This window comes from Lepidochelys olivacea, assembly GCF_965140295.1.
Source record: "Lepidochelys olivacea isolate rLepOli2 genome assembly, chromosome: 26".
NCBI lineage: Eukaryota > Metazoa > Chordata > Testudines > Cheloniidae > Lepidochelys > Lepidochelys olivacea.
In genome coordinates, this window is record NC_140436.1 from 2,904,182 (window position 1) to 2,929,634 (window position 25,453).

General features: G+C 42.9%; 1 long non-coding RNA gene across 5 annotated transcripts in view; it reads right to left on the reverse strand.

Annotated features, from left to right (window-relative positions):
* LOC311513293 overlaps positions 1-25,453 on the reverse strand; it is a 41,151-nt gene that overhangs the window by 13,868 nt on the left and 1,830 nt on the right. Inside the window, exons 2-6 of one of the 5 annotated variants that reach the window (XR_014709703.1) lie at positions 22,199-22,280; positions 12,188-12,272; positions 7,867-8,090; positions 7,351-7,551; positions 6,739-6,893 (exon numbers count right to left, since the gene is read on the reverse strand). This is a non-coding gene — a long non-coding RNA (uncharacterized lncRNA). The remainder of the gene's footprint in view (positions 1-6,738; positions 6,894-7,350; positions 7,552-7,866; positions 8,091-12,187; positions 12,273-22,198; positions 22,281-25,453) is intronic. The other 4 variants (XR_014709699.1, XR_014709700.1, XR_014709701.1 and 1 more) reach the window with 4 other exon arrangements.

The following is a 25,453-nucleotide window of genomic DNA, read 5'->3' on the forward strand; positions in this document are numbered from 1 at the left end:
GAAAAGCAATGGCACACTGACATTTCAGATCCAGTGGTGAACCCAAGGCAAATGTCCATATCCTTGCAGTCACTAGGGCTAATATTCTGCCTAACCAATAACCCATATGCTGGTTGTGAATCCTCTCTGGTCACCCTGGTGAGGTACTTCTCACAGGAATAGCTCCTTCGATGCTAATACTCGGGAAGTGGTGCCTAGCCCATGCTCCTGTATGCAAGTGATCACCAGGGTCAGTAAAATGTTTGCAAATCTGGCCCATAAGTAAGGGCCTGAGGCTCACGCACAGTAACGTGTTAGTCTGACAGATGTCAGTGGATCTCTAGGTGAGCAAGGGGAAGCAGAAGTGAGACTTTCCCAAATAAAAAGAGCTGAAACTTTGCACTAATGGAGGCTTCTTAAGTGAAACAGGGGAACCTGACAGTATGTGAGTTATTGTGCAATAATTCACATCTAAGTGTGTTCCCAGGCAGCTTTCTGGGTGTTTTCACAGTACATAGGTGTGAATTATTTAGGGTATGGGCAATGATTAATTCAGCCATAAGTCAAGCTATGAAGGGTTGTATTCAAATGACTTCTGGGGGGAGACAACTAAAGAAGATTAAAAAAACAAGCCACTTGTTGTGCTATATTTTTAAACCAGACAAGTGAGGGATGCAGCGCTCTGAGTGTAGGACTGGGCGTGCCGAACCTGTGGCCGCAGCTCCCCTTGTGACCTCTGGGAAGTCACTGAGCCACTCTATGTCTCAGTTTTCCCCCCATCTGTAAAATGGTCATTATAATACTTACCTACTTCACAAGGCTATTGGTGAGATTAAAGAGCAACATGTGAAGGACATTACAGCTCTGAAGAGGAGAGTGCTGTTTAGGATAAATATTGTTATGAATGAATACATATATGCCTTTCTGCAAAAGAGAAGGATGTGTTAGTGGTTATGGTTCCAGCCTAGAGGTCACTTCCCTGCTCTGCTACAGGTTCCCTTTGTGATCTTGGACAAGTCACTTAGTCTCTCTGTGCCTCAGTTCCCCAACTGTACAATGGGGATAATAGCACTGTCCTATCTCCGAAGGAGGAAGATAAATACATTAAAGATTGTGAGGCACTTTACTTGCTCTCCATATAAGAGCCTAATCTAGATCCACAAGGCATGGATAAATAGCAGAAAAAAGGAATTGAACTGCGTAAGAAAAAAGCCCATTAGGAAGTCAATAAGAATCTGTCCATTCAAATGAGCCTTTATTGACATGGCAAGCTACATATACACAAGTGTTTCCAAAGTGCAAGAAAGTGCCAGGCTGCTCAGGTAACTGAGAGATGCATATCACCCACACCACCTTACCTGTGAGGCAGTGGCTGCTAGCTATAGGTAGGAGGCTTACTCCTAAATTTAGGAGATAGAGCTTGTCCCTGGTTAGGGTTATTGACCTAATTCAGCGGAGCTATGGTGAACTTTGCCCATTATGTTTCTGTATGGAGATCAACATACACAGCATGAACGCATTAGCAGCCAAAAGTGATAACCCCATATTACCTTGGAAATGAAGTGAGCTGTAGCTCATGAAAGCTCATGCTCAAATAAATTGGTTAGTCTCTAAGGTGCCACAAGTCCTCCTTTTCTTTTTGCGAATACAGACTAACACGGCTGCTACTCTGAAACCTGGCAATATATTAGTTTCTTTCCCAACGGAGGGGGAGCATAAGCCACTAAGAATGAGACAAACACCATTATCAAGGCCTGTGTCTACAATCGAGAGATCATCAGTGACCTCGTGTTCCCCTCCCCCTTTGACTGTTGCTCAAGAGCACATTCCCCGGACCCCACGCAGACATCTGAAACTTGTCACTCAGACATCAAAGGCCCTTTCCCCTCACCCTGGTGCAGACGACACATTTTTGGCCAAGCACGTCACGTTAATAGACCTCGCCGTCAAGCAGGGTTTCCAAACAATGGAAGGATTGTGCAGTGTGCAGCATGGCTGATGGGCAGATCACCAGGTAACCTGAGGCAGGAACTATAAAATATCAGAGATACAAGCAAAAGGCACAGAGACCAATTTCGCAAAGAAACTTGTGGTTTGTAGAGATTTTTAAAGTATATATTTTGGAACTGACCCTGGCACAGGGTTATATTGGGTTTCCAATGCTGGCCTTAGTTTAAGGTGTAGATTTCCTTAATGGTGCAGAGTATTTCCTTGTTTTCTCCAGCTGCCTCCCGCCCTGCTACGTTCTCTCCAGTCTTCCCTTAATAGTTCACAGACAAATTGTGGCCCAAGTTCTGCTGCCCTTCATGGAGCCAGACCCCTCCCCCCCCGATTTTCTGTAGGGATGTGGTAAGTCAAGCCCGCTTTGCCGTAACATTTTGCTATTCACTAGCACCTTCCAGCAAAGAACCTTGAAGTGCTTTTCAAACATTAACAAGAGGAAGCTCACGACATCCCCGTCCATTGAACGCTACTATCCCAATTTCAGATGTGGAAACTGAGGCACAAGGAGATTCAGAGAGTTTTAAAGCCAGAGGGGACCATTAGATCATCTAGTCTGAGCCCCTGTATAACAGGCCAGAGAATTTTACTTACTCAGCCCTGTATTGAGCCCACTAACTTGTGTTTGACTACAGCATGTCTTTAAATGATTGGGTCAAAATGATTGGGTCAAATTCAACAGCAGAGCCAGGAATAGAACTCAGGCGTCCAGTTACCGGTTCTAACCCATAGACCCCAGCCCTTCCTGCTAGGCTGTACTGAGAGAACCCGAACTGTTTGCATATTGCTGCAGGAAGAGCCCTGCTAACACAGAAGGGAAATAGCTCCAAGAATTAGAATGGGGCTCTGGACTCTTTAGGTCACTGATTCAAATGCATCTACGGTCAGTGGTAACTGAAAGTTATTAACAGCTAAAGTTTCTTCCAGAAAGTGCCCCATGGTCAAAATTTACAGGGGTCAGTCCATTCCCTGGGGGTGACGGGTGTCAGGTTTGAAACTGGCACCGAGTGGCCCTTTTATCGCAATCTCAGCAAAGAGATGAAGAGACTGAATAGCAGCTGGAGGAAGTGTGGGGCTCCCTCCCCCCCTGAACACTCTTCTTAACCTCAGAGGCAGATTCTCCAGCCTAGGACTGAGCCACGGCCTTTGCCATAACTACTCAGACCATTAGAAGGGAACTCCAGCCCTCCGGGGATATCAATTCAGCATTCTTCACCAGCATTACCTTTATTTAACGATTTGGGTTTCAATTATGCCTTTAAGACAAATGGTAGGAAGGGGCAAGTGCAGAACTGCTTTGTACCAAGGACAGCACTGGAGGCATTCTATCTTTATGCCTCCCAGAGCCCACCAATTGTACCAGGTGATAGAATAATTTCTCACACACCTTTCAGGGGCACAGCATAGTCCTTCCCCTAGCAGGTCATTAGAGAGGGTGCGGGGAGAAGAGGAGGAGACTCAAGGTTCCACCTACTCCCTACCCCCATTTCACACTCCCTCTGTCCGGGGATCACTCCACTGATAACAAATCCGTACTCTCCCCAACAACAGAGGTCGGTATTCCAGGCAGTTTTACAGGCTGCAAGGGCTTTGTGAGCAGTTGAATCCACACACAAGGAGTGTGTCACTGCCCCCAAAGTGCCTACATTTTAATGAACAGGACAGGAAGAGGGTCAAAGTGACTGAGATCACGTATGGCTTAATCCATACAGGCCACTGACTGTGCATTAGATGGTAATGATTTTTGTCCCTGAACAACTTGGGCTGGATTTGAACCAGCTACCTGGAGATCAAAAGGTGACATATCCTATAAGATCCTCCTCCATAGGGGTAGTTTGGGCAGTTTTAGTGGGAGCTCATAATCTGTGCATCCTTCCACACAGCACTGGGAATATTACAGTGATGCAAAGTACAAGTGACTAGAAATGAAGATATTAAGCATGTGTCTGTCAGTTATGGCCATTATCATTAGTAGACTAGCTACTATTCCCTATATATTCCTTTTAGAATGGTTCACAACTGAAACATTTATAATGGCTCAATGAATATGAATGCACCATTTATAACCATTTATACTATGAGAGTTTGGGACACATACATCTTTTATTGCAGGCACATAACTTCCCATTAACACACTGTCAGACTTACGGGTGGGGGGTTGGGGAAAGACCCCAGTCTGTATTGAAAGATTGGGATATTATTCCTGTCTGTTTGAGCTTCAGAAATCCCTCCCCTTGCCACGACAGCCTTTTCTCCCTAGTCATGCGCCTCTTCAGACTCTTTATTCTTTCATTAACACTGGAAAAATGCAGGCCGTTACATCTGTTAGCAGACATAATTTTAGACAAATACAACTTCTTATCAAATAAGCCTGCAATAAATGTTTCATGAACAGAACCCGTCAATAGAACTCCCAACACTAATTTAATGAGAAGTATCAAATGAATTTTTTTTATTCTGATATCTCCCCAGAGACAAATGATACTTTGCAGGCCTATTTTTAACAAATGAATTATTGACTTAAACTGGCACAATTAATCACAATATAATGGGATCAGGGGATGTTAGAGGCTCATTCATCACAGCAGATGATGAGTACCGACTCTTCCAAGAAATGAGGCTCTTTAATCACTCCCAGATTAACAGCTACATGCTTTCAAATTTCAATCATAGGGAACTGGCAGTGGGGAATGAGAAGAGTCCACTTCAGAAGGAAGAAAGAAGGCCCAACGATTCCTCACTCGGTGCCTGAGCCATTGTATACAGTCAGAGAGGCATCTGCCTTCCATTGAGAAAAGGAGAGAGTCTAAATTATACTCCATTGTTAGGTGCTCGCTCTTGCAGTCCTTCCTCAAGCAAGCAGTCACACTGATTTAATGAGCACTGGGTATGCTCCTGCCATAGCATTCTGCTCATCACCCACCCATATGGGAAAGCCCTATAGAAGGGAATAGCAAATCCTCTTAATTAATCCTCTCCTTAATAGAATCGCCTCTCTCTGGGTGTTTGCAACTATCCTGCAGGATTTACTATAGAATTCTATCCCTGCTACAGAAAAAGTCTCCTTCTCTATTCAGTTCTGTAGGGTTTTAAGAGAAGTTTCTTGTAAACCTCATTGACTTCATTTCTATTAAAATCCAGAGGATTTTTCCATAAACCTGTCAGGACACGGCCTTTTGGCCCCAATCCTGCAACTAAATACATTCAGGCATTTAAATCAATGGGGCACTGAGCAAGAACAGCAGTCTGCCAATGCATTGCCGGATTGACCCCTGAGATTGTGAACCATTCACAGCGGGGGGCAGCGACCTGAACCTACAAAACCCTTACCTGTGGGCCCAGTTCTGCCATTCTCACTCATGCTAAATAGCACTTTACTCTGTAAATTATCCCACTGAATACTGGCCTTCCCCTGGATTTTCACTTTGCCCCAGCACCTATATGGTGCATTTTCATTTTGTTTTCTCTCACCATCAAAGCAGAAAGAAAAGGAGTACTTGTGGCACCCTAGAGACTAACAAATTCACAAAAGCTTATGCTCAAATAAATGGGTTAGTCTCTAAGGTGCCACAAGTCCTCCTTTCCTTTTTGCGGATACAGACTAACACGGCTGCTACTCTGAAACCCATCAAAGCAAAGTAGCACTTGACTGCAAGCAGCCCTTCTGAAGACACTGGCACTTGGACAATAAGGTGTTACATTACACACCCTTACAGGAAGGCTGATACACCCCCTGAGTAGCACACCACAATACCTCAGTTTCCCCTCTGTGCTCCTAGAGGAAAGTAAACACACCCATGTAGTTCAAGTAACATCTCTTGTGGGGGGCTGGTTTACTAGACTCCACACCATAAATATAAGTGGCTCCTCCCTTAAGCAGCAGAGGTGCACAAATAGCCCATCCCTTATCCCTCTTCAGCATTAACCTTCTCTGACCTTTGCTCTCAGGAGCTTCTCCAACATCATAACATACACTTCCCCTCCTTTGAAGTAGGTGCTCACAGCCCCCCTCCAATCCACCCTTTGGTGCAAGGGTCTCTGCAACCTTCCCACTAGGGATTGCAGTTAATCCTTTACCTTTGCAGCAACAGCATTGCAGGACCTAATCCCACCCTCTTTCCCCTAGGCTCCAGCTCCAAGGCTCTACTAAGTGAAGCAGCAGGTTCCTTCAGCTTCCATGTCTGTTCACTTGTCCCCAGTATGCAACTTTCTGCTTATCCACTGCAAGCTCTTTCCCCCCTCTCTCTATCTAGCTCACCACTGAGCAGTGACCCTTCTTATACTAGGCACTGCATCACATGACCCTTGGTCACCTGACTTAGCACCGGTGCAAGCTTGGGCTTTACCCTCTAATAGACTGAGTTCTTGCAACAGGGCGGTAGCACTTGTTCTTTTGTAGGAGAGGGATGAGATCCCCTGTTTCATAGATTGATAGGCTCCAAGGCCAGAAGGGACCATTGTGATCATCTAGTCTGACCTCCGGCACAACACACACAACACAGAACTTCCCCAAAATAATTCCTAGAGCAGATCTTTGAGAAAAACCTCCAATCTTGATTTAAAAGTTGTCAGTGATGGAGACCAAGACCCTTGGCAAATTGATCCAGTGCTTAATTACTCTCACCATTAAAAATTTACACCTTATTTCCAATCTGAATTTGTCTAGCTTCAACTTCCAGCCATTGGATTGTGTTATACCATTCTGTGCTAGATTGAAGAGCCCATTATTAAATATTTGTTCTCCATGCAGATACTTACAGACTATAACCAAGTCACCCTTTAACCTTCTCTTTGTTAAGCTCAATAGAGTGAGCTCTTTTTGTGTGTCACCTCAAGGCATGTTTTCTAATCCTTTAATCATCCCTGTGGCTCTTCTTGTCTGTTCTGTACATCACTGAGCATAGCATCACCCCCTGCAAATATAACAATGAATTCAGCACCACAAAGGTAACATCTTAGGTCCAGGTTTAGCAAAGCATTTAAACCCAGGGTCAAATCCCAGTGAAGTTCCATTGCACTCACTCTTAAATGCTTTGCTGAATCAGGGCCCCGGCTAAACTTTCTAGTTCTTGTGATTGTATCTTAATAAAATGTATGGAGGTAGCAGCAAGAGCACCCCTGCCAGCCTGGGTCTGAAAGGCAGTCATTGCACGGTTCTGGGAAGTGCAAATCCTGTCCACCCTTCAGCCATCATGAGAACCAACTCGGGGTACTCAGAAGCCTCTGCAAGAAATATTTTAAAAAGACATTTCATGTCTTAAACCTTTAATGGCAGAGAAGATTACATGAACAGCTGTGGCATTGAGTGCAGGTTGAAAATACAGAGAAACGGGCAAATATTATGGAAAACCAGTTCTTTGTTTTACTTACCTGCCAAGACTTGAGTTCAGGGTTCTGTGTTTTCTCAGAAACAGTTAGCGACATCCCCGACACCTCGAGTAGAGCTGTTTCCTGCACTCTCTGCTCTGTTTGAGGTGCTCGTGATATGATAAATTCTTGCAGGGGAAACACAGCGTACTCAGCTTGGGACTCACAGGAAAACAATGGACCAACAGATTCTGAGCTATCAGGCTTTAAAAGGAAAATTCATTTTTGTTTGTTGGATTTACAGTTCTCCCTCCTCTCCTTCCCGTTTCTCTCTAAAATGTACATGGCACATAAGAATTGCCAGACTGGATCAGACCCAAAGTCCATCTAGTCCAGTATTCAGACTCTGACAGTGTCCAGCACCAGACGCTTCAGAGAAAGGTGCAAGAAACCCAAAGTAGGCGGAGGTGGGTTAATCTACTTCCCATGAAGGTCTCATGGGGTTGGTTTAAACCATGACACATAAGGCTTCATCACCCTTCCAGTACTCTATTTATTATTGTTAGTTATTTCTCTTACCCATATAAATCTCCAGTTCCTCTTTGAATCTTGTCAAATCCTTTCTCACCACTTTGGTTAAGCATTAGGGATTTGTGGATCAATCAGCCAACATCTGAAAACAGCGGAATTTTACCATTGACCTCAGTAGGAGCAGGACCAGTCCAGGGTGCTGGTGTACAAGGTACCACATCATTCAGAGCCCAATAGAAAGCCCTTTCAGAAGACTTCTGCATCATTCAAAACTGTGAAGGGCATAATGGCAAATGAACTCCATCCCACAATGCAAAGGGGCATATGATTAAATGAATGGCTGGCACTTTTAGAACCAATACAAGGAAATGTTTCAATAAGCCATAAGAAAAGCCTCTTTATTGGGAGGAGAGTAGGGAAGAGGACTGGGAAAGCTCACAAATGTATTGGATTGTGTCAGACTTTTCCAAAAGATGTCATTGTCTGCTAGGCAATAAGCAAAAATGGGAATGAACAGACACAGCTTATTTGTATTCTTGTGCATGCTGCAACCCAAGTCTTGCTCAGAAACCCAGGCCAGTTCCTGGGTCTTTTATGGTTTTCTGGTAGACAAAAATGTTCTCTTTAAAAAAATTATATATATATATATATATAGACCCGTCACAAAGGTAGAATTGATTGGGAGGAGGTCTTTGTTTTATGGATGGTGGGAGGAAATCGACTGATATTAACAACAACGCTGGGCACATTATCATCCAATGGTTCCATTTAACAACTTCTCACAACACATGCAGTTTCCATTATAGTATCCTGCACATGTAGTCTTTGGCTGGGTCTATCCTCCAGAGCTCAGAATTTATGGTCATGCAAATACTCATAGAAGTGAGTAACAGGCATGCCAAAGCATGAAGAGGGAAAGCTTTCTTTGTTTCAGCCTCTAGGTCATGTTAACTCCATCCTTGCTGGGTTGCAGAGGGACAAAGTGTGCTGGTGTTTCCCCCCACTTCTGTATGTATGGCAACTCTTGGAAAGCCATGATCTATGTACAGACTGATTTGTCTTTGATGGGGAACTGGAGCTTGGCCTCTTAGAAAACGATATGCCTCTCTCTGGCCATAAGAGTATGAGATCCTCAGAGCAGAGCGATAGGCCTCATTCTGCTCTCACTCACACCAGGATAGCTCTGTTTTTTTCAGTGGAGATACTCCTGGTTTACACTGGTCTGTGTGACAGAAGAATCAAGCTGCAAAACTAACATTTTGAGCCAGATTTCAGTCACATTGACACCATTGTAAATCTAGGCTGATTTTGCTAGTATCGGTAGAGTTACTCCAGATTAGCATGGATGTAACTGGACTGAGATTCTGGACCTCCAAATCCACAGAATCAAAAAAGAGAGACTTGGATAAGATCTATTAGGTTCTTTAGTGCAGCCTCCTTAGCTTGACTATTACATGACTATACAGTATCACTTCCATCACTTTCTGAGTATGGATTAACATATCACGAGTGATGGGGCATAGATATCAAACAGTTGTCTATACTCTTACGCTTCAACTGTAAGCTCCTCAGGTCAAGGACTATCCCTTTATTATATGTTTTTACAGTGCCTAGCACAATGGTCCCTGGCCTCGTATCTCTACACTGCAGCTGGGAGAGCATGCCTCCCAGTCCGGGTACAGGGACACATGCTAGCACACGGGGCACTGAACTGGGAGGTAGGAGGCTTGGATTCTGTTTCTGGATCTGTTACATTTGAACTCTGACTGTTTGTTCATCTTGTCTATTTAGACTGTAAACTCTTTGGAGCAGGGACTGTCTCTTACTGTGGGTATGTACGATATTTACAGCAATGAGATCCCAGTCTCAGTCAGGGCCTCTAGGCATGACCATAATCTAAACTATAGTAATTGTACCATGGCACACAAAGGGCATGATTTTCAGAGGCGCTGAGTGACCACAACTTCAATTAACTATAGTTGGACCTGTGAGTGTTCAGCACCTCTGAAAGTCAGAGCCAAACTCTTACCAACTCCTGTATGAATAGCTCTGTTGCAAATCCCCAGAATCAGAGGAAATGGTTATGGGGAAATAGCAGATCTTCCCTTTTATATACATGTACGTTTGGATTACATGATGTGTGCAGACTCAAAGAAATTAGCAATAATGAGCCATGCATCTTTTTAATAATGGATTTGTTGGGCACAGCACGGGACTAGAAACGTAATAGGCTGTATTGAATGGAAAGAAAAAAAAATAGAATAAGGACACCCAAATTGTGCTCTGCTGAAGCATGGCTGCCTAAATCAGGTTGATAGTACCTTCTTTCCTCTTTAATACAAGAGGTGCAGTGCTCAAAGACCACAGATCTTAGCATGCAATCCTTTATCTTGATCTAGTGGTCTCCACTCCTGGGGTCAAGATGGGGAACTGCATACTGCGATATGTAGTCTCCATGGGCCACACCAATGTTTTCATGTTTTTATCATTATTATTTGTATTATAGCACAGCCTAGAGGCCTGGAATTGGTGCCTCATTGTGCGAAGTGCTGTACAAACACCTGGTGTGAGTCAGATCCTATCCTGAAGAACTTACTGTCAAAATAGACAAGACAAAGAAAGGGTTGGAGAAGAAACAGAGGTGTAGAAAGGAGAAGTGACTTGCAGATCAGGCTCAGGGTCAGTAATAGAACCCAGTGGTTATTGACTCCCAGTTCAGCATCTTATCTGTTGAATCAGGCTGCTGCCACATGGACTATACAGGAAGGCCACATGTAGCCTGTAGTTATACTTTGCCTATTCCCAATACGTAGGATTTGGCTACTGGGTAAAATTGTTTCATCAGAGACACTGATACGCATAGCACCAAAGAACATGGCACTACTCATGGCATTGTGGAATTGCAGACGTAATAAAAGAAAGAAAAACAAACAAAAAACTTTGTTCAAAGACCTCCATTTCACATTAGGGCACGAACAATATATATATATATATATATAGCCATGCAGCAATCTGTCAGCTGTCGGCAAAAGCTTTGCTGGAAATTAATTTTCAAGTGCACTTTCAGTAACCAGTTGATTTAAAGCCCTGAAACAATGGAAATGGAACAGATGTGAAGTGGACCTACACAATCCCTTACTGTATGTTTTCCATGGCAAATTCCAGTCAATCAAGGGGAAAAAAGGTACCTAACAAACGTACCTTTAGAGTAAATGGGTGTAATTTCATTTTCTGATCCAGATTCTCAATTGGTGTAAATGGGCATAGTTCCACTGACTTCAGTGGAACGACATCAGTTTACACCAGCTGAGGACCTGCCCTTCTGATCTGAGGAATAACCAGTTCTAAAAAAAGACAGCACAAAATGGGATGCCCTACATTACCCAAGTCCTACAGAGATCGCCGTAAAAAGTGGGGTTGGCATTTGTCAACAATAACCATATTGTGATAGCAATTGTTCCCTGAACTTTAAGCACATGTAAGTACCGTTGATGAAGATGGCAATAATTAAGCATGTTTAAGTTCTTTGCTGTATCAGGGCGATAGCTGGAAAGAACTGGGACAATTGCATGGTATCCATTGCCAGTGTTGAACTTTTAATGACAAACCCTGTAGACTACTGTGTATTTTTTGGGTAAACGTCATAATACAGGCACATTAACTAGCGTGCAGTTAAACTATTATTACAGTGTAGTCACAGCACAACTCTCTTTTTTGTTACGTGTAATTACTACTTTGTATGACTAATTCATATTACCGGAAGTTGTACTTGATGCCTTAGTGATTTAGTATTGCCATTTTAGTCTCATACTTAATACATGTCATTTTTAGAATCCCGGTACACTGACTACATGCTAGCATAACAATACAGTAACTACTATGAAGTTATGCCTTTTGACGCATGGATTTACTATACAATTCCACAAGGCTGCACTTTGTTTATAGAGTACTTTTCAATAGCCTTCCCACACCCTCTCATATATGAAGTGTATCTTATTTTTTAATATTGGCAACCTAAATCCCTCTGCCAGCTAATTTTTCAAGTTGTGGTGCACAATGGATATAATCAGAGATAAACCTTCCAGGCCCATGTGTGACTACAATTTATTTTTAAAGCATAGGCAATACTCATAGCTATAGAGACCCATAACATTTTAACCAGTATCATTCGGTGTGTTAAGAAACTAAAGTCACTTTATATTCTTTAGGACAAGGACCACATCTTCCTGACAGAGCACGTAGAAAAATTAAATCCTATTTTTGTGAAAAAAAAATTGAAGTTGTTTTCAACATGGGGAGTTTGAAAATGACCCAATTTTCTTTTCTTTGATAATTTAAACACATTTTTAAAAAAAATCAGAAATGTTACCAGAAAGCTTATCAAAATGCTCATAGGCTTTGGTTTGTTTACCAGAAACCCAGTTGTTGTTCTTATACCCATTCCAATCATGTTTCTGAAAGACAAAAAATGACAAAATACAACCATTTTTGTGAAACATGAAAACTTTCAACAATGTCAACAAAAAAGTTTGTTATTGAGAAAAGGCCATTTTTGTATTAGACACCTTTTAGTTCACAATATTTCAACAAGCTCTACCTCCTGTGTGTTTGTACAGTTCTTAACACAATGGAACACTGACGCTAACTGGGGTCTTTGGCTGGGCGGGTAATATAAATATAAATGAATGTATTAATAATTATGATTGGCTAAACTGTTCAGACAATCATCTTAATCTGGCTATCCAGGCCAAGTTCCCTGCAACTCAAAAGTGATTTTTTTTAATTTTTGAAGTGAACTCCTGAGCTCATGGTTTGTATTTTTGCCCTCAGACATGCATGTACAACTCAACTCAATGGTATATACTCACGCATGTCTTAGTGCAATATTGAGATGACCTGGGATACCCAAACTGAAAAGCCCTTTATTTCCATGTCTTGAGTGGGGTCAGGTGCATTGCTTATGTAGGACCCACAGCCCTGATTCTGATCACATTTATGACTTCAGTGGAGTTACTCCTAATTTATGGTGGTGTAAGTGAGACCAGAATTGGGTCTCAAGTCAGTTGACCTTCTGGGCATGCTGCAAATTGCATCTGTTCAGAGGGGAGCGGGGGGAATGTCAGGGGAAGGTTGTCCTCTAAGAAGATCCTACTCACTGGCATTTTTGCCATCATCTGAACATGACTGTTTTTTGTATGTAAGGGTTTATAAATAATTATTAATTATGGTTGTTATTATTATTATTATTTATACCCACTAAAAAGAAGTGATGTTCATTGTAAAAAAAATCTGACAAATTAATTTAATCAAACTGAATGTATCTGAGAACAGAATTGGGCCTGTGAAAACACATCCCAGTCCCTAAAAAGCCTCAGAGGAATCAGGACCTTGACATAATTTAGAGGTATAATAGTGATCAATAAAGGCAACAAAAGACAATTGGAAATCATTGTTAAAGTTGCTGCTTCATGATTCTGGCAAACAAAGGAAGATTTCCGCTGTCAGCAATGACTGACACTGATGTTGTCCAGTGCCAATCAATACCACCCTGTGTAAATTCTGCTTTTTCCAGAAACCAGCTGTCCCTTTAGGGGTATCTGTCCAGAACCAGTGGAAGAGCAGATAAGAGAGATTGGTTCAAGAGTTAGGCAAACAGGACTGAAGTTCATCTGTAAGTAGGTGTTAAGTGAATCCCTCAAAAAAGGACAAGATTCATTCCTTTGCAGGCTTTGGGATGAATTCGTATGAATTCATAATCCATAAATCCTGATGGCAGCAGAACAGCATCCCTCCTGTTGTTATTTATTTTGAGATTTTCACTGGGGCAATAGCTTTACGTTTGACATTTATATAGGTCACAGTGAGCTAATAGCCATCTGCCATCTGGGGACTTTTATAATGAACATTGCAGAAGACTATGAAACAATCTCTGGCATTTCCGATTTGAACATAAGCTGAAATAGGGTTGATCTTTACAATATGCTCTGCTGTCGCTCTTCAGGTTTGCATTAGTCATTTGCCTGGCCTTGCTACACACACGCGAGCTCTCGCATATGGGAAGTGGTGGGCTTCGGCATTTAGCACTATCGTTTAATCACTACTTGGATGAAATACCACCACCTTGCATTCCTACATATCACCTTCCTCTTGAGGGGTCTCGAAGCATTTCACAAATATTCATTATTCCTCACAGCATCACTATGATGTAGGTACTACAAGACACAGTTTTAAAATGAGATACATAGAGGTTAAATTACTTTTGCAAGGTCATAACTTAGAAGTTCTGATTCCCTGAGCGAAGTACCATGGTGGTGGATGCACACACACACCCTTGTGGAAGCTACCAAACACAACCCCACTGAGCAAAGGCACAGTGACACCGCACTTCATCTTATGCTTGCTAATGTAGGGCCAAACTAGTCTTTCCAAAGCTCCTTTAACTTGATCACCATGCCTTTCCTTCCCGGTGGCATCTGTTCACTGTTTTCCAGTAAGTCAGTGAATTCACCTGGATGCGATTGCAACAGAAATCATCGTGTAAACTGTCTTTTGCAGGAAGAATGGAGCCAGGTGGAATGTCATTCCCTGAGCTGGACAGCTGACTGGGGTACAGAGGATTACACCCTTCCCTTACAAAAAGCTCTAGGTGATTTGTAATGACAATAAGTTGCTGGTACTTCACTGTCACAAGGTTGCTGCTCCAGCACACCCCTAGCATTCAGATGAAGTGCTGCAGCAACGTTGCCCCAGTTTCCCCCAATGTTTTTGGCCTACTCCAGCCCTTTTAAAGACTCCATCCCATTTTTGGGACCTCAGAATCTTTTGCCAAGATCAAACAAAAATCTGAAAACAACCCCGCCTTCACCCCAGCTGGCCACCACCTTGTCACAGGTATGCCTCTGCTGCTCTAGGCTGGCCTCATGTCTGACCACAGGCTTCTGTGATGCCACCAGCCCCCGGCTGGCACACTCCCCCCATTACTGAAGGGTTCATGCAGGCGACAGCTCATCGGTGTCTGTCTCCAGTCAGGCGTCCAGATCTTCCCTGGAGAAACCTGTCTGCCCCTTTCCCCTTCCTCCTCCCAACTGCTGGGCTGCTCCTTTTTTAAGTCCTGTACCCAGGCCTGACAGTCAGTACGGGTGCACCCCAGGAGGGGTTAATTGAGCCTCTGGCTGCAAGTTATCCCTGTTACAACCAGGTCAGGCTTTATACACTTTGTCTCATTAAATTATATATCTCATCTGCATGACAGCACTGCTATCTACCATGCTGGAGCAGGATAGTCACTATTGCCTTCCTTCTCTTTATAATGTAATGTATCTAGGTATTTCTGTAGCCTCTAGTATCAGAAGACCACACCCACAACACCCTTGTGAGGTGCTGTGTTCCCCATTTTGCTGATGGGGAACTGGAAGATTAAATAACTTACTCACGGTCATACATAGAGCCTGTGGCAGAGATAGAAAGGGACCTCACATGTCCTGAGTCCTAGGCCACTGCCTGAGCCACAAGGCCACCCCTTCTCCTAGTGCCTTTATTTTACAATACAAATGTGCAAAAGGGATAAATGTACTCAAACAGTCGAGCATATCCCAACTTGATTAGTCACTCTCCAAAAAGCCTCCCAGGGGGCCAGGCCTCTTTAATGCTGCATGTTCCCCGTGAGTTCCCCAAGCCTCTGCAGGCCTCCGGGTAATAAATTACATTTGTCTCTGCCTCAGCAACAGCAGCCTGACCAAATCCTCCTCTCCTCGATCCATCTCATGATGAAATGCCTGTTTCCTGGTGCTAAGATCTGTGAAAATTGGTCTTTTCAGTCTCCCTCCTGAGGGATGTGCCTCAATGAAGCAGCCAAGGGGTGCTTTTGATCCGAGGCACATTCTTCTCCCCTCCAAACCGACCCCTGATCTGAGGGTGCCACTTGTTTGAATTTTGTCTTCTAAGGATGACTGAGGAGAAATTAGAAGCCCAATCCCTCCTCGTGGGGGGGGGGGGGAGATGAGGGGAAGTGAGGGCGTGGCTATGCACTGACCGTTTTGACCCAGTCCTGCGGGAACTCAGGTTACAGAGTGTCCTGCGCTGGCAGTGATAAGCATAAATCTTTCATGCTGCAGCATTCTGTAAAGTTCAGGGGGTGACAGCTTAACTAATTCAATGCTTGGCCGCTGCTCCACTGAAGTGAGTGTAGTGACTTCAGATTCACCGTGACCTACGTTTTGGTTTTGAGGGGGCCAGAAAAAGGTACAAGTTACTCTTACCCCCAACCTCCTTCCCCACTGTAGAATCTCAAATATACACAGACCCAGGTTATTCTGTTAAATAATGTTAATTCCTTTCAGCAGCTCTGGTAATATAACACGGCCAGGCCAAAGGAGTGCCTCTGGTATTGTTATTAATGTCCATGTCATAACTGCTTCCACAGGATTTCCATTACACCCCAGCTCACAACATGCAGAAGGTGCCAGAAGCTCAGTCTCGGCACATTTTCCACCAGCGGGATGCAAGACCCAGCTCTTTCTCTGTATTGCAAAGGGGAGGAGTGAGGGGGCTGCAAGTTTCAGATTGTTTCACTTAATGAATTTTAAAAAATGATGCAAAAGGCGAGAAGAGAAGAGAAGAGAAGAGAAGAGAAGAGAAGAGAAGAGAAGGGTAAATTCCCAGCATGTTGTGGTAACAGGCTCCTTTTGACCAGACACCTTTTGTAGAGTAGTTACTCCTCTGTTTGCTATATTCCGCAGTGCTCTGCTCCCCAGCTTGGCCCTGTCCTGTGTATGCCTATGCCTTGCCCTCATAGGTGCTCTCTTGCTTTCTCATCTCTTCAGTGTGCTCTACTCTCTAGGTCACATCTAACTTACAGCTTTATAGAAGAAACTCTGCTCCTTCACTGGCAACTCAGCTCTGCCTTGCAGCATTAGAGGGGCTGCCCTGCTCTCCCATTGCCCGTCTGCTACCAGCTCAGCCCTGTCCTGCATTCTGGGAGCTCCCATTGTGTACTTCCCATGCTCACCGCTGGCTCTCCTGTAACTCAGCATCAATCACAGTTATTCTAACATGCTGCCTCTCTGCATTTGTGCTTGTTCCTACTTAACAATATGCTTCTTTGATCAGTGGAACACAAGCAAAACTAATCTTAAGAAAACAGGCCCCTTGCCTCCCCCTCCCGTCACACAAACCCCAGCAGCCCTCAGGCTTGTTAAACCAAAGCAATTGCAATATTTAATTCTATTTCCTTTATTTGCAGGCTAGCCATTAGGTGCTGGTTCTGATTAGGGACCTTCTGAGCAGGAATAATAATTTTAAATAAAAACATGTTGCTCTTTGGAAAAAGAAAAAAAATCCCCAACAACAACCCTTAATGATTTTGAAGAAAAGTCTTTGTCAATGGAAGCAAGAGGCCCTGACTTTATGGAAAAAGGCTGTGTTAAGCCAGGTAACTTGGGCATAAGCTTTCTTTTTAGTCTCACAGCTGTGTTTAGGTTTGGAGGAGATCTGCTCTTCATCTGTGGATAAAATTAGTTGGCTGTACAGTATGAAAGGAAAGATCCAGGGTGAAATACTGGTCCCATTGAAGTCAAGGGCAAAACTCCCATTGACTTCAATGAGGAAGGATTTCAAATAATTGTTGGGAAATCCAAACTCAGATATAAATTCAGAGGTGAGTCTAAATTGATGTAATTTATACCTTCTTCTGACTTCCTCAAAACCAAATTGTGTTGTTCCTGAGACCGATATAAATCCAAATCACTTCACTGACTGCAACGGAGTGGACTCTTTACACCAGTATAAATCCAAAGTAACTCCACTGGGCCAGATTCCCAGCTGAAGCAAATCTGGCATAAGTTTACTGTAGTCAATGGAACTATGACAATTTAGAGAAGGACCATTTATTGCAGTGGGGTTACTCCAGATTTACACTGTGGTAAGCAAGAGGAAAATTTGGCCCAGTGACTCTGGAATTATACATATCTAAGTGAGAGTAGAATCGGGCCTTCAATGTGTAAATTAGCACCTGATTTTGATTAAATTTTCATTCATCAAAACATCCACTTACACCTATGAATTTGTCCCACTGATTCTAACCAAGCTGGTATAATTTACAAATCCAGAATCTGGAAGAAAGAGATGGGAAAGTAACTAAGATCTGTCTATGCTCAGGATTGGTTGTGACTTAGCAACTAGGGGCCAGCAATGGATAAACCTGCACCTGTGCTGACTCCTAAGTGCAGACAAGGACTTGCAGGGGTGTGCAATGATTGACCCCCTATTAGCTCAGTCAGTGCAAACCCTGGCTTGCCTTTACCAACACTCAAGATTCAGCACTGGTTGCTGCTCACCTGAGCTATTCCTCAGTGCAGACAAGGCCCAACAGCTGTGGTGAGAAAAGGCTCATGTCTTCTTCCAGCTCCTCCAGTGTGTAAGTTACATGCAATCCTATCAGCTTGCATCCATTTACTATAGTGTAATTTATACCACTTTACACATCACCTCTGAATTTGCCCCACAGTATAAAAGCAAGGCAAGATATTTTGTCCCATCTCTGCTTTCCCGGAAAACCTTTTACTGTTAGAAGAAAAGGAGGACTTGTGGCACCTTAGAGACTAACCAATTTATTTGAGCATAAGCTTTTGTGAGCTACAGCTCACTTCATCGGATGCATACTGTGGAAACTGCAATTGTTTCATGGTCTCTGTGTATATAATGTCTTCTGCAGTTTCCACAGTATGCATCCGATGAAGTGAGCTGTAGCTCACGAAAGCTTATGCTCAAATAAATTGGTTAGTCTCTAAGGTGCCACAAGTCCTCCTTTCCTTTTTGCGAATACAGACTAACACGGCTGCTACTCTGAAACCTTTTACTGTTAGGTTTCCAATGGGAATGCCATGGTTGTAAAGTAAATGCAAATACTACCACAGTGACAAATCTAGCAAAAGAGACTGGGCCATTTATGCTGGTGCAATCCTATTGATTTCTGTGAGGTTGAGGTAGTTTAAGTCAGTGGCAAATTTGACCCACATGGGCCAGATCCTCAGCTGGTGTAAACTGGCCTCAGTAGCGCTATGCCAATGTACACCAACTGAATATCACTCCTACACTTTAAGCGTGTTGTCCAGATGAAGCATGCCACTGGTGCGTATGTACAGAGTGGTGTGCACGTATTGGCTCCATGAGGACACTGTGCAGTGTTTCCTGGTTGGATCTGGGGAAAGTTCAAGATCGTATTTTAATCTGATTTAATTTTGGCATGAAATCAGCCAAGCCCAGCATCCTAGCTGCACTTCCCCATTTAAGGCAGCAGCTCCTGTCTACTATGGTGACTCAGGGTTGCAGACCTTTATCTTCATTCTCATCTCTCTGTCACTCTCAATTTTACTTCTTTCCCCGCCCCTAACTCCTTCTAAGTCCTCAAAGCCCATAGCCATTCAGTGTCAGAACTACGTCAGGGCTGAGCTCCTGTTTTTCAGGAAGGAGTTACAGCACCATTCATGCTTTGCAGGTCAAGTTAAGCTAAAATGGCAGAGAGATAAGAACTGACCAGACCTAGTTCTTGTAGCAGAATTCAAAACCTGCTACTGCTGATACACTAATGGCCTGATGCAAAGCTCACTGAAGAGTTTGATTCAGTGCAATGAGCTTTGGATCAGGCTGCAATATCCCAAGTTAACCCAACATAACAAACTGCCTTACATGGTTTAATTTCCCTTGCTCTGTTTCTCTTCTTAAAGTAACAGAGGTGCATGATCTGCATTGGGGTCCATATTTTGTGGGGTCAAAGGCAAGAAAGACATTTAGGCCCCACTTCAAAGTTTTTGTTAATAGGACTACAAAGGATTTCATGAAATGGAAAGATTTGGGGGCAAATTCTCTTCTGGGGTAACTCCATTAGGGCTATGCCAGTAGAGAATTTGGCCCCTTTTGATCATGTCTAACTTTCATATAATAATAACAACAAGAAACATTTATTATTTGTTTTGCTGTAGCACCCAGAAGCCCTAGTCAGAAGGCTGTACAAACACAGAACAAGAAAGGCAGTCCCTGCTCCAAAGAACTGACAATCTAAGTAACGTTCCAAAGCACATTGCTATTCCTGCACTGGAAAACTGTCTCTTGCACAAGCCAAATTCAGAATCAGCCTTTGTTTCAAATGTTGCAGTATAATATGATTTCATCAGGCAGATGTATGAAATCTTAGACACTTCAATATTCTCAAGAAAGAGCCCATTTTAATGTCTTTTAAGGGTTTCTCTATGGCCCGGCGAGGTCAATGGCAAAACTCCCCATGGACTTCATGGGGCTTTGGATTGAGCTTTTATACTCATAAACCAATATTTTCATTTAATCAACGTATTCAGAAGTTCTATGGGGGAACTTTAATATTGCCCTGCAGCACCCAAACATGCCAGCATGTGAAAATGAATATTATTATTATTATTTATTGTTTGTATTGTGGTAGCACCCTGGAGACTCATTCCTGGACCAGGCCCCCATTGTGGTGGGTGCTGTACAAACCCCTAACAGAAAGATGGGTCCTGCCCCAAAGAGGTGAACAGAAAGTGCGAGTGACACATGTAGTTTCATTTTCCAGCAATGCTAAATGCCAATTTCTTTAATTTTTTTTCAAATGGCATAAGTGATTAAAAGGACACTAGATGCAAAGAACTATGGAAGCCAATGTGCTAAAAAGAAACACAAGCTGTTGGGTGTTGGTTTATTTTTTTTAATATAGGGGGCAAGAGTTTCAAATGTGGCTTTTGGTTTTGCTGCTTTTGGATGCCCAGTTTGAAGTGTATGAAAGCAGCCTGGTGTTCAGAGAGCACGTGCTCAGCCCTTCCTGAAAAAATCAGGCCACTTTAAAGTGTCTCCTGTTGGGCATCCAAAAAAATGAAGGCATGCAGCATTGAGCTACTTTTGACAGTCTTGGCCAGGACTTTTATCTCTGTTTCTTGCCCCTTTAATGTTGCTGTATTTGCCTAGAGACATGCGGAATTCAGAGATCGAAGCAATGAGCTCCAGATAAGAGGGAATCTGGGTACTGCACTACCCTTTGCATTATTGTACCTCTCCCAGTCGTCAACGTGGGAGTATGACAGCAGCAAATGCTGATCAGTGCATAACCTAATCAAGCCATTAAAAGAAACAGAAGCCCTCTGCCCTGTTTGATTTCTTCCCATAATGATGTAAAGTGCAGTTTAATGAAGTCAAAGTGGTCCTGGGCCATTCTTGTTAAAGCTGTTTGATGCAGTGCTATTGAGTCCCACTGCTAACGCTCATTACTTCCCTTCAGTTCCCTCCTCTGCTGTATTGTAGTGCAGACTTTCCGGCATAGTTCTCTGCTGCGGAGGCCCCTTGCCTGCATTTTGTCTACATAAATTAGACCTTGTGAAGCATATTGGCCTGTCAAGGGACTAGGAAGAAACTGTATATTGTTTCTGGCATTCCCGGGCCCTTCTGCCCCTGACATCTGCTATGTTTGTGACAGGGAATACATTCCTGACTCATTATCCTGGCAAGCGGAATCGCACCCTGACAGCACCATTAATCAGAATCAAGCAGTCCAGCAAATAAAAAAAAATAATAATAATAAAGAAAGAAAGAAAAGAAAAGAGACACTTTCTAACTTTCACTTTTGTGTCAGTCCAGTGTCTGGACAAGTAGCAATCTATCTTTCTGAGTGACAGCTGTGATGGATGGCATTATTTATGCTTTTGTGTATCAAAAGACAGCTCTGGCACTGGCTTGTCACTCTACCAGAGGTTTGCAAAAAGTTGAAATTTAATTTGGAGAAAAAGAGGGCAGAGATCAGACGACGCTGGTGAGAGCGCATCACCAGAAAGAGACAGGGATGGCTCTGTGTGTGGGTGGACATGATACTTATATGGGCGGCTGTCCTTATGGGTATGGAGATTTATATGCATCATTGTGTACCTGTATGGGTGTCCTGTATATGGGTAGGTGCAAATATTAAAATATAGGGGTGGGTCTTTGGAGGGGTGAATCAGTTAGGGTTCTAATCTATATATGGGTGCATGCATGCATGTGTAAGTGTTTATATATAGACACACATATGTAGACACATAAATATAAAGATTTGTGTGTGATTGTGTATTTGTGTACATATATGTATATGTGTGTGAATGTATACATGTGAATACATATATGGCTGATTACATATGCGTGTGTATTCATACACATATGTAAACTAACACATATGTAGATTTGCTCTTGCTCTTATACACACATACCTTAACTGCTACATAAATCCAAAGACTACACTACACCCACAACATATACTTACATCCACATTTACCCATATATAGAGAGAAACCCTAGTAAAGGTATATGTCATATTCTCTCTTTTTTCTTTTTAAAAAAAATCTCTTACCTCTCTTACTTGTAATGTGTTAGATTACCAAACTCTGACTGTAATGCTTTAAATGTAATTTCCTTTTCATCATTTATGGCATCTGAAAAAAATAAATTTGTACTTTATTCCACTTGGAAAGTTAAACCAGACTGGTCAGTCTAGTTATATTCAGTTTACACACAGAGACACACACAGTGCCAGAGTTGCAGGTGCTGTAAATCAACTTAGTTTTCTTGATTTCATTGGAACTATGCTGATTTACACCATCTAAGAATCTAGCCCATATGTGTGTACACTACATATACAGGACTCTGCATATATGTACATGTATATGGAAGATGTTTCTATACGGGTTTTATATATAATGGTGTGGATATGAATATCTAGGCCAAATTCACTTCAGGAGTAGGTGGGTGAAATCCCATTGAAGATTTGGATTGTGCTCACTTGTGCCAACAGTGAATTGGGCTCTGATGGCATCAGGGAACGTGCATATGTAGATGTCTTTGCAGTGCCATAACGCATTGGTGCCAGAAGGAGTCTCCCACAGCCTGCCTTTCAATGTAGAGAGTGAAGGGTGATGAGTCAGCTCGTACCGAAGACCATAGGCTGGGATTTTCAATAGTAAAAAAGGGAATTAGGCACCCCAAACCCATTACATTCAATTTGATTTGGCTGCCTAACTCCCTTAGGCACATCCCACCATGGAGCACATACACAAGATGTCTGCAATCAAAACAGAAGTCCAGTTCTTCTCTGGTCTCACTCATTAATTGCAATGAGGTTAGGCCAGAGATGAATCTGGAACTCTTTCTTCACCTCCCTGTGGCATATACTGGTATCACCCAGTGGGAATTGCCTGAATTCTAAGATACTGGCTGCAAGGAAAATTTCAGATTCACAAAGGAACTAAGACAAGTCACCGCTGCTGAGTGCACAGCGTTTCAGGCAAGGACTATAAAGTGAGAGATGTGCTGAGTTCAAGTTCTGTACAGTGAGGCAGGAGTTGTAGGCAAGGTGCTATCTAGAGAGGTACGTGGATATGGGGTGTGGGTGGAACATATACAGCTCTTGATGGGCATTGGTATGAGTGACTGGGCCAGGCGGTGCATTGAGGAAGACATGTGGCTCTCTGCAGAGTGTACATTACAACACAGCATGTTTGTGTGCATGTTTGTTTGAACGTGACACGTCTCACACCATGATATTTTCCAGCACTGGATGACACATGGCTCTGACCTGGGTAAATATGAAATAACAGTAACATATATTTATTACCCTCATTATTTATAACTTTTTGCTCTTGGCTATTTTTACTAACATCTGCTTTGGAACTCACCAGCCAACATACAACATTTGCTTTTAATTAATACAAAGTTTCTTCATCTCTGAGTCCTGGTTGGTTCCCTTTTCCCCCTCCCAGACCACTGGCTCCATCACCACAGTGACCATAATACCTTCAGCTGCCATGACAACACCCAATCATGTGACTGTAAATCCCAGGGCAAGATCCTAAAGCTGCCAAAGTTTGATCACTGTTCCTGCAATAGTGCTGACTCCGGGCCCAAATGATTAGTTATCATCTGCCTTCTGAAGTCTTTTTCCTTCCAGAAAATAAAACACGTATTGAATACGTACCCTTTCCTTATCTACAGGGATTTTCCAATTCTCAGGTGGGACACCATATTTCCAGCTCATGGTGTGAATGTTAGAGTGTGACAGACAGGCACGAAAGTCATCAGTATTCATGAGCGCTCCCTGCTGGCATTCTGAACTAGGCTGGTCTCATGAGTGCTCCCTGCTGCTGTGTGTTGACCTCATCCAAAGAACTAGCCCTTATCACAAAATGTCACCCAATCAGCAGTCTTTTTGTGCTGGCAGGTTGTGACGGCAGAATAGCTCAGTATGTTTAGGAACTGGGGCTTAAATTTCAGTGGGAGTCGGTTGCTTAACTCCTGTAGACTCCTTTGAAAATCCCAGCCTATGTTCTTAGAGAAGTCCATTCCTCCATCCACAACCTGACACGGCAAGAAGACTCCTAGTTGACAAATGCTTCTGTGATATCTTTCAGCAGAAGTTGGCTGGCATGACGGGCAGGTTGTGGTTGGTGGAATGATGTCTGGAGGGACTCCTTCCCCCTGGTTCTCGGCAGAAGTTGGGCTGGTTAATGAATGTTAAACCGGAAAATACAATAATATTCCCAGCTAGAGAGAACAGTCAGAGATGGAACAGAGATATCTTTTGATAAATAGATAAATAACATTTAAAAACATGATCTCACCCACCTTGTCTAATATTCTGCAACGGACATGGCTAAATCTACATTGCATAGAGACTGAGCAGGGCAGAGATAGCCTGGGTAGGGACGTGGGGAGAAAGAGACTCATGCTAGCTAGCTAGCTAGATAGATAGATTAGATTAGAAGATCATGCCAGTGGTTATGGCTGGAAAGGGTTCTAAACCTCTTAAACTCTAAATTTAACCGTATCAAATCTCACTTTATCTATCTCACTTCTCAGTCTCATTATATCTGCCTTCTTTGGACTATCTTCTGCACTAAATACATCTGGGGATGGATACATAGCTGGTGTAAAATGTCATAGCTCCACGGAAAACAATGTACATGGGTTGAGGCTCTGCCCTGTGAACTGCAGGGCCTAAGGAAATTGGGCTCTTGCTTTTAAGTATGGTGGTTGGAACGTTTAATTCTATTCTGTCATCCCTCAGAACAGCAAGCAGGAATGCACTGGTGTCATGTGGAAACCATGGCACGATGATGGATGAAATTAAATCCCTTCATTTGGACATAAACCATGGTAACATAAAATATGCAAAAAATCATGCTTGGTTTTCAATACTGAAAACACAAGGCCCCTCTTGGCAGACTGCAGAGAGGATATTACTCAGATCCAGACATGGTTTTCGTTATTTTAGTGAAGGATAAATACTTATGTGCTGAGATATTCCAGACCCATGCTAACACTGTTGTATATGACTCACACTACAGAATTCTGTGTGGATAGGAAGGACCTAGCTCCGTTCCCAAAGAAGGGCTGGGGAACTCTGCAAAGAGTGGGTTCACGTCATAGAGCCATCAAGATTTATCTGACACTCTCAAGTCTGGAAACTAAACCTCACAAGGATGAGCTTCCTTGACAGTGATGGGATTGAAGCTTAGCACATTACTCAATTGTGTGTCCTGTGTTTCTCTTTTGTGGCTGGTCCACATATGAGGATAATAGCCTACTAATGCTTCCAGCTAAAGGAGTTGCT